Source organism: Aptenodytes forsteri, unplaced genomic scaffold, assembly GCF_000699145.1.
Source record: "Aptenodytes forsteri isolate BGI_AS27 unplaced genomic scaffold, ASM69914v1 Scaffold172, whole genome shotgun sequence".
Taxonomy (NCBI): domain Eukaryota; kingdom Metazoa; phylum Chordata; class Aves; order Sphenisciformes; family Spheniscidae; genus Aptenodytes; species Aptenodytes forsteri.
The window spans coordinates 3,765,708-3,775,938 of NW_008795018.1; the positions used below are offsets into that span (position 1 = coordinate 3,765,708).

The window sequence follows — 10,231 nt, forward strand, 5'->3', positions numbered from 1 at the left end:
TTTTCAACAGGTGCTTCTCTCTCTGTATTCTCTAAAGAGGGAGATCAAATTACTAAGCTTGGTGTTTATGTTTTTGATGGTTACATTTAGATAAGATAAATCTTACACTTGTATTTCTTATTGTGCATATATATTAGGTGTGGATTTCACAGCATATTGAGGCCATACTAAGATATAATAGCTCCTTATGGAGTGATAGTATCTGGGGTAATATTGAGATGGATTTTCTATTTTGCTGAATGTTCCATTCTTCATTAGCTTGGCAAGCTGGTAAGCAAAACAAGGTTGTTACATTTCTCATTTGGGAGAGTGATAACATTCAAATGAGGCTTGTGAAACAGGAAACAAGAACATTACAAGGGCTTGGGCTACTTGTAGTATTTTTAAAAAAGTCTAGAGAAGTTTGATACTGAAAATGATCATAAGTCCATAAATGAATGTCCGTTGCTCCAGCTATCACCCTGCTCTGGGGCTAATACCTACCGCCTTGCTGGTGGGGACAGCATGCTCAGCCATGACATCAAAGAGCTGTAGGCAGCATCCTCCAGACTAACCATGGAGACTGAGGAGAGGCCATATGAGACCTGTCTGGAGGCAGACTGCCTGCATTTGAACAAATTGCAGAACACAGTTATTTCTAAAGCCTATTTGTGTGTTTCTAAAACCTACCCATGTGTTTCTAAAGCTTACTCATATGTTAATGAAATTACGAGTGAATTTTGCAATCTTGTCAGCCTTCTAAGCCCGGGTAGTTCTCAAACAGACTGACATAATGAACTCCAAAGGCAAAAATGCTAGTTGGAAATCAGTATTTGTTGATAGTGCTGCTAAAAAAATCTGGAATATACTCTAATATTCCCCTCCTCTTCAAATGAGGAAAGCATGGCTGTGTGTTGGTTTTGTATCAATATCAGGTATCTTCAAAACACTGTGATGTTTTGCAGTACATTTATGCAGGGTGTCACCAGAACTAGAGATAATTATCTAGGTAAAACAGATTCTCTTCCCATACAGATTTGGCATAACTCTCAGGGGAGAATAGTGAAGCAGTACAACTTTTTTAGTGCATATTCAGCTTCAGATTTTAAAGAGCATGGCCTTTTTTGGAGAAAGGTTAAGTATGAATTGCTTCAATATATTATCATACCAAGAAACAGCAAATGTTCCAATGAATATTTAGGTGGTCGTATTTCAATAGCTTTGAATACTTTTTTCTCTTCTCTCTTAACTCACCATTGATCAATCGTAAGTCCTAGAAAAATGCAGCTGGACTTGTCAAAGCACCCTCCTTAATTCTGGTCCAGAAGCTTTTGTCACCTTCAGAATTTGTTGTAAAAAATTGCTTGCCCCTTAAAATGTCATTCCTCTCACTCCCCTCTAGGCCTTGCAGTAGCTCACTTGCTTCAGTTTAGAAGATTTCTGGGGCACTTATAATACCAAGTGGGAGGTCACAAGAGGAACATATTTCCACGTCATATTTGTAAAAAAATTCCAGCCTGATGCTCTGAAGGCAGAGCAGGATGTAAGTAAACCCACTGAAACCACTATTGTATTTAGGAAGGATAACACTACTCAGAAACTGGGATTCTCTGGGTTTGGTATTGGGGATTATTATACTTTTTCCTCCTTGTTGCCTTATATGCAAATGCCAGTGAGCTCCCTAGAAGTTCATAGCAACCACAGAGGAGCCATGGGAATCAATAGGAATCAATAGGAACCAGTGTGATATGCATTGTTACACCATTTTTTCTCAACCTATACAGTTCTCTGATCTGGCATCCTGTGCAGTTTTAGAGATATAATATCCATATTTCTCCCACCAAACAGCATTTGCCCCCCACCCCCCAATCTTTAGACTCCTCTAAATCCTCAATTTAGAGTTGCATTTCTACCAACTGTGTTTCTCACAAAAATGGAAAATCCTCAGAAACTTCGTGCATACCTATCTGTGCAAATATTTAACATGGGTTGTTTGAGGGTTTTTCCCCTTTTTTTATACTTTTACAGAAGCTTTATGCAAAAATATTACTGAAGTAATTTATAAAATTATTTTAAAATAAATTCTTATTGCAAAGAAATATATTGCAAAGAAAATGTTTTGTAAGCATGAACTGTTGTAGTCTGTTCTTACTCACAGAGGTACATAAGGTTGTACCAAAATCATACATATTTAATTCTGCTTTATTAGTCTTTTGAACTTATGTGGTAAATATTATTAAACATCTTATAAAAATAATACCTTTTTACATTTTACATTATTACACCTAACAAAAATAATGCTCTAAAGTAACTGCTTAAGGGAAGAACTTAGAATGTTTCTTGATTTTTTTAATTTTTTTTTTTTTTTTTAAATTTGGGATGTAGCCAGATGCTGGCTTTCAGAACAGCTGGAGCTATTCAGCAGATGACAGCTCCATAGCTGTTAGTTATCACTCCTCACTTGAGATGTGATAACTGGATGCATGACTACTGCTGGTGAATTTCAGGCCAAATAAACCAGATTGTTTTAAGGAAGCAGTGCAAGCCATTTAGGCAAACTCAATTTACTTATACTGAACTGAACTACGAATGAACCCAGAAACATACCCACATTTATCCCGTCTAATTCCACTGCAGTGCCAAAACAAAAAGCCCAGGACTCTTATACAAGCACTGAAGAGAAAGAAACACCTCTAGAAGGTGATTCTTTCCATCTGAATCACTGCCTGGAAGTACTTCATTCTCTTTATCAATTATCAAGAAAATCTGAGCTACTAATTTAAATTAAACTCCCCATTAGGGCATACAAGTTGATGCCTATAGTTAGGATAAATCAAAGTCTCAAAGACTGCTTCACATATGTGGGTGATATGTGAGGTTTTTCATGGACAAGGACTAATTCATTCTTAAACAACAGCAGCTGTTTTGCAGGCAAATTGTTTGTTGTGTTTTTTTTTTTAACTGATACATTAACTTTTCCATCGATCTCTAAAACAAAGTCATATTGTCACTTCTTGCAACTCATGCTAAATGCTTGCTTTCAAAATACAGTTATACCTTTACATCCCTTTTGGAAAGAATACCCAGATGTAACAGTAAGCTTTTGGGAGGGGTTGTATCAATCAAGATTATGCATTTGCTGTGGTCCCATTTTGTAGGATGTCGTTCTTTTCTTTTGTGTGGTCAATCCATCCCACAAACTAGTAAAAGGAAAAAGGTAAGACACATGTTCCTCACTCCAGTTTACTTTCTTTTGAGGACTTTGGGAGGAGTGGAAGGGTTAAATAATTTAGCAAAGTTGAAAGAGAACATGTTTGAACAACTGCATCATGAAGATGATTATTTGTATTTATATTTTTATTTATATTGTTAAGTATGGTTATGTCTTCATTGCAGAATTAGCTGAAGTGATGCGGGTATGATCATCCAAGCTAGTTTAACTGTATTTAAGCAGACACATACAAGCTATTTAAGTCTTTACTGTCTCTGTTGCAAGCAAATTATGTCCTAGAAGTTTTCTGTTGCAATACCTGACATTCACTAGTCATCTTCTAGTGAATATGGAAGAGCTTATTTGTCTTTATAGATTTGAGGGAAGAAAGTGACCTGATTTTGAGGAGGCTGTGAAGCTGTTTAGCAGATGTCCTCACTAAAAAGTGGTCATCTTGCTAATTTGAGTAACAGTCCCAGTCAGGCTTAATCAGTTCCCCAAAGTCAGCTACCTGCCAAAATGAAAAGCCAAAGGTATCACTGGTCTACAGGGAAGCACCTGAGTTTCTATGAGCTGTTGAGATAATCTAATAGCTCATTGGTGCTTAAATGTGTAGAGAATGTTGCTCCTCCATGCTTCCTTACTGCAGTCTGGGTGCTTGTTGGATCCACCATTCACCAATCCAAAAGAAAGCTATTCACTTTTATTGTTTTGTTTTGTTAGTTTTCTGCAAAATTCTGCAAAACCAGATCATGGTCTTTCAGCCAGGACAATGAAAATAGTAGATGTACCCTGCGAATACTGGAGAGAGAAGAGAAAAGAAAAACAAGAAGAGTAAGAAAAAGAGGAAGAAAGGGACATGCTAATGATGCTGAACTACTACTTGCCAGTAAGTGCAGAGGTAACTGTACAGAATTGCTTTTAAACCCTCTCTTGTTATCTGTTGGACTGTACATGGGTGAGATGAAAAGAGCTCTAGAAAAGAATGAGCATAACTCTAGAAGTCCCAAACCAGTTATCTATGTGCTACATTTATGTATATTACCTCCACTTTTTATTTCTTGTGCATTTTACAACAGAAAAACTATTTCTTATCCTGGTTTTACAAGAAACAGAACAATTATCTCTTTCACTTATCCCCCTTAAAAGTTCAGTACATGCATAATACAAACTTCTTAGTAGAAGGACTTAGCCTTATCAGACATTCATCTGTGCCAGAACAAGGGACACTGATGATCATTACTTTTTAGGAAAATAACTTGAACGTGAGAGAGTGAAAGGGTCATGAGTCCTCCTGTATATTGATGTTCCAACAAGTCTGAAAACATATTACTTGTATTTGTAAAAGCAACCATAAATTTCAACCTTTCTTTCCCTCTTCAGATCAACCATTTCTGTTCTGTCATGTAAGTGTCAACTCATGTAATTAGGTGTAAAGAGGCATGTGGTGCCAATATGTAATATTGGCACAGAACGAAGAATTCCTGAAAAAAAGTGACATTTGCAGGGTAATGCCAACTGTCCGCATAAACCTACCATTGCTTGACTTCTGTGCTGACTTGTGAGTAGGCAAAATGCCATCCAAACAGACGTACACAACTTCAGAGAGGCAAAATACCATGTATGTATACTAATGTATTTGCAGGGAGCACAGTTCCTACCAAGAATGCCAACTCATCCATCTGTCATGAAAATCCAGACCCACAGTTACGGGAAAGAGTCACAAATGACCCATCAATAATTTGGATTAGTTTCTAACAAGATTCTTCTTCAACAGAGAGAAAAATTTTGGCCTACTACCCCCTTTTAATGTCTAGGATTATGGATAATCATTTTAACAAAGTCTTTAGTGTCTCTAGTATCTAAAGTTATACATGATAGAGCACAGTGACTATGCACCTGCTGCAATGCCCTGCCAGCACATTTTGTGCTTCAGCTTTCACACAAACTGGTTTCTAAAGAGACTAATGGAATTAGGCTGGGAAATACCATGTCTAGAGGAAAAAGCAGCAGCAGAAGTCACATATTTTAACTAGGTTAGAAGATACAAACCAGCCAAGTTTTGCAAGATGGTTGCTGCAACTCAGGTTTCTGATGGAGGGTTTTACCCTGCTGAGTAGAGGACTGTGCAGAGCACTTGTTGGCGCAAACAGTGTTGCTCTGGAACCAAAGACAACATATCCCTTGCCATGGGGCTCCGCCCAAGCTAATTAGCCCTGCTGAGAATTCAGCTAATTAGCTTGGGTATAATGCCCTATTTAAGGAAAGATATCGCATGTGTGTATGTTCTTGGGTTATAATTGTTTAAGAAGTCACTGGGACGCATGGAACCTTCCAGAAATTAAAAAAAAAAACAAACCAGCAAAACAAAACAACAAAAAAAAGGGGGGTTGAAATATGTGGGTGAGATTAGAGCATGCCCAAACAGAAAAGGCTTGAAAGACTCACAGAAAGATTTGGCAGTTTACATTTTGTGCATGGGCTGAGAAACTGCTTTGGAGCAGTGGTCAGCTAGAGGATGGAGAGAATTTCCTAGGAATTAGAAAGAAATGAATATAATATCTCGTAATTCAAAAACCTGAGTTTCAGTGGCTGGACTGAGAGCCAGAACCTGTCTGCAAGGGCACAGCTGGCAGAAGAAAAGTTGTTTCTAATGCTACTTTTTTTTCCTCTTATTCTGCTTTTCCTAATCATGTTTACTACATTTAAACTGGCAACAAAAATGCTCCCTAAACTGTTCTTCAGCATGGAATGGCCCATGACCATACTATTATACTCTCTTAGCTTCCAAACAGGGTGGCTGAATGCATGCTGCCTCTTGAGAAACATGTCTGACTTGTGCTAAATCCAAACCTTGCTAAGGCCCTGGCAGGACATCTGCTCATTTTCCTAGGCCAAAAGCATGCTAGAGACCTCTCTAACAATTTAATAGCACAGGCAATGAAGTTCCAGTGCCCAGGAGACCTCTCTGGCAGTGTTTATTTTACTACTGCAAGAAAACTGTAGGTTTTCTTTATTCAGAGAGTTACACGTTCTAGGTTTTAGTCTACTAAAAACAAAATTAAAACTAGGTTTAAATATCATTCTGCCTTTGGACTGGAGAAAATCTAAACAGATCTACCTTAAAACCCTGGCTGATGTTGAGTCCTGTCACACCAAAGTCATACAATTATATTAATTTTAACACCTGCAGGTCAACAATCTGGTTGTGCAGCTGGTGATGTTGACAGGAATTTGGCTTTTACAACCATGGGACCTACTTTGAGGATGGAGGACTGGTAGGGGGAGAGGGGATGCTCCTGACAAAGTGGAGCTAAGACAATCTTTGCAAAAGGCTGGTCAAACTGATGAGGAGAGCTTTAAATTAGGAACAGCACAACTCACGGTAAAATGCAGTAGGGGTCAACAGTGCTGGAAAGCAAAGGTGCAGGATGATGGGAACAAGAGAGGCCTCAGAAATTATAAAAGAGAAAATTCACCTCAGGCATATGTAGCCTGGGAAACAAGTATTAAAAAGTGGAGGTGTGCATGTGTTCACAAAGCTACGACATCATTGAGATAACCGAGACATGGTGGGCAGCTAAAGCAACAACTGAGATGTGGGGGCACTCATTTTTCTTCATTGATTATAAAGGCAGCTATGCCTAACTTTTAGATGGCTGTTTTTAGAGATGAAACACAGTTACTTTTAGATGCTTTTTTATTTTTCTCCAGCACCTGATTTTCAGAATGCTGAATGTCCAGTTTCTCTAAAACCTACTTATTTAGGTTGAGTGATATAAAAGTTTGCTTACTTCTGAAAAAAGACTACTGCATTCATAAATGAAATGTGAACTAATGTTGGAAAGGAATAAAGTCTTTTCACCACAGAGCACATACAAACACACACATGTAGACACATGTGATGAATATAGCTATTGATGCCAACAACTATTGATGAGAAAGATTTCCTTCAAAACTACATGTAGGCTTAGTCTTTATGAGGCACAAAGTTAAATTTTCTGTCTATTTGTTTTGTAACTGTCTATCTGTCTTGTAACTCAGTTGTCAGTCACGTTTATCCTGCTGAAAAGAGCAGAGCTGCAGCTGAGATGAAATCCAGAGAAGAACCCAACAAGACTACGACCCTAAATCTCTTTTTTTTTTCAGTGCTGTGAGAAATAAACATATAAAGTGAGAGAATCCTCTCATATGGACACACAATGAAAAATAATAATAATTGTATAAGACTGTATAATTGGTGATTATACAACATTGAGTTAAATATACTGAACTGCATTTTTAAAATACCATAAGATACCCCAAACTCATCCATGAGAAAAAACCTGAGAAAGAGGTTAGCTCTCTACTCTCTAACTTTGTCCTAACACACTTGAAAATCAACAGATAAAAGGAAGCAAATTGCTAGGGTACCACAGTGAAGCTTTCTGAGAGAAAAGCAATTGGGGAATGAAAGTGAGACCTTTAATAGTAGTTCTTAACTTGGGCATGGGGATTCGAGAAAGAGAGAGAGGCAATTTCTCAGGTATCTGAGACCCAATTATGTGACTGCAACTGGAACTGCATGTGTAAGTGGAGAGGGAAGCACTTCTGGTTTTAAAGAACTGGCATAATATTTTCTCTGTTGCCAGCTTTGCTAAACAAGGGAGTGCTGTGGCATTTTAATGCCAAACTGCATGTGTGCATTCTAGATGTTGTACAACATGAAGGAAGAAAGTTTCAAGAAGATTTAATTTTAATGTAGAATTAATATTGTCATAGGATGTCAGGCTATTCCCAAACACTTTACACTCATGAGTAGTTTCTGTGAAGAATTACAGTTAAGAGTAGACAAAAATAAAGGAGTAATTTACCTATCTGCAAACACAACATTTCAGTATTCTTTTCTGAAAAAGAGAGAAATTATGGGAAAAATAAAAATGAACATATTTCCTAGTCTTTCAAATTAGGTATTTTTGCATTAAAGATATAGCTTTAAAAAAAAAACAAAAAAAAACCCAACAAAATTAGCTAGAGGCAATTTTTAAACAAAACTTTTAGAAAATAATACAACCTCCACATATGTGTGATGGTTGCATGAGTGTGTAAATGCATACTCAGAAAGAAAAAAAAAATTTTTTTTTCTGACCTGAATTTCTAAATGTACTTTCCTTTTTTTTTTTTTTTTCCTCCTTTCTGTTTTTTGGGTTTTTTGGGTGGGGATTTTGTGTGTCAATGAATTAGAAAAACTACAAAACAAAAGTAAGCTGTTTATTTGCATCACTTCAGTCATGTAGCTGTTTCCCCTGTAATGGTATTCTTACCTATAAATCTATTCTTGGCCAATGTCAGAAACAGGATACTGACATCCATCATACACAGATGGATCTTTGATCCAATGACATACTCCCCTTTTTATGTTCTTAAAGTAGCCATGAATTTTAAGGTGACAACCACCGTCTTTAGTATATCAGGCACACACAACTGATTTGTAATCGTTACTAAGGAGGTGGTAGTGAACATCCAAAGCTACAGTAAAGGCCAAGCAGTGTTCAAAATTTCCATGCAGAATTTTAAGCAAAATCAAATGATTATACATGCTAGCAAAAAAAGATTTTAAAAGCCCATACTTTTGCACAAATACTTGATCAACTTTCATAAAAATGCAATTGTATCTACTGGAACTCAGATAAAGACTTATATACACTCAGATTAATAACTTCCTTAAAAAAACCAACCCAATGAAACCCAGAAATTTTCTGGATCATTAATATTAGCATGCCATTTGGTACTTAAGGTATTAGGCTATTGTGACACAACAAAACTTGAGTGCTGTCTCGTATCTGTAACTGTTTGCAAAACTTCTAGCACAGACAATTTACAATTTCTTCTTTCTCTGTGCATGAGTTTCACGCAAATATAACTATAAGAACAATTAGGCTGTTTTGTTTCTGTTTAAGTTTTTTGTTGCTTTTCTTCCATTGTAAAGTTTCTGCATTACATGATGTATCTTACTTGATGTGTAGAACAATAATAGAAGCAAAACTTTTAAAAGTATCACCAGAGGCACCAAGCAAAGACACTAAAGAGGTAAGAGAAAGGGGTGTAGAAGAGATATGTCTTCAATTTCATGTTATTAAGCATAAAAGAATTAACAGAGCCAGTGATATATTGAATCCTATTACCTGTGGCAATTCTAATGTTTTTTAGCTGGTGGGGATTTCAACAGAAAATTTTGCAGTAAATTTTTCTGTGAGTGTGTGTGTGTATGTATGTGTGGATATATATGCATATAACACAGAAAATGTCTAGGAGAACAATATTATACAAAGTAAGAAATGTATTGGTTATTCATTATTAATATAATACTAACAAGACAAGAATATTTAGCTGCTAGAGGTTGGAAGACAGAAAAAAGGGCCAGTAGTCTTGTACATTGCTTGCCACAAGGAAATTTCAGTGGTGTGGCTGCAAGAACAAAACTACACCACTCAGTGACATGTAATAAAAAAGGTATTTGCTCGACAGGATGGGTATAGTGAGTGGATGGCAATCTTGTATTCTAAGATTTGTATTCCGAGACATGCATGCACACATACACACACATTTCACACTGACACTGCTCAAGACCCCAGCTCCTCTGGGCTTGTTCATCATGAACCCATGATGCCCACTGCTGGCTGGCAGCCGGGGAAATCCCCACTGAGCGCTACTGTGCGGGCACAGTATACATTCTATTGAGAAGCAAAACCACTGTTCCTGCATGTTGTGGTGTCAGGCTTGATGCACGCCATCAGCCATTAACACAAGAGGTAAGTACGACTCAGAAAGGTTTTATTGAGTTTTATCAAGTTCTAGTGAGGACAGACCCCATTACCCCCAAGCTGCTCCTGCCTATTCCTAAATATTAAAGGTGATCAATCAATTCATTGTCACAAATTTATCCAAGCTGATCTTACCTATTGATGACCTTCATAAATATATTTGCTAACAAGAACAGCTTACAGAATTTTTTTTTAAATATTCTGTATTTTAACTATACAGTAGTTAATATATATTATC

The 10,231-nt window shown here is 37.0% G+C and overlaps 1 pseudogene; it reads left to right on the top strand.

Moving 5' to 3' along the window:
- The window catches only part of LOC109279365, a 139,598-nt pseudogene that overhangs the window by 2,280 nt on the left and 127,087 nt on the right, over positions 1-10,231 (top strand).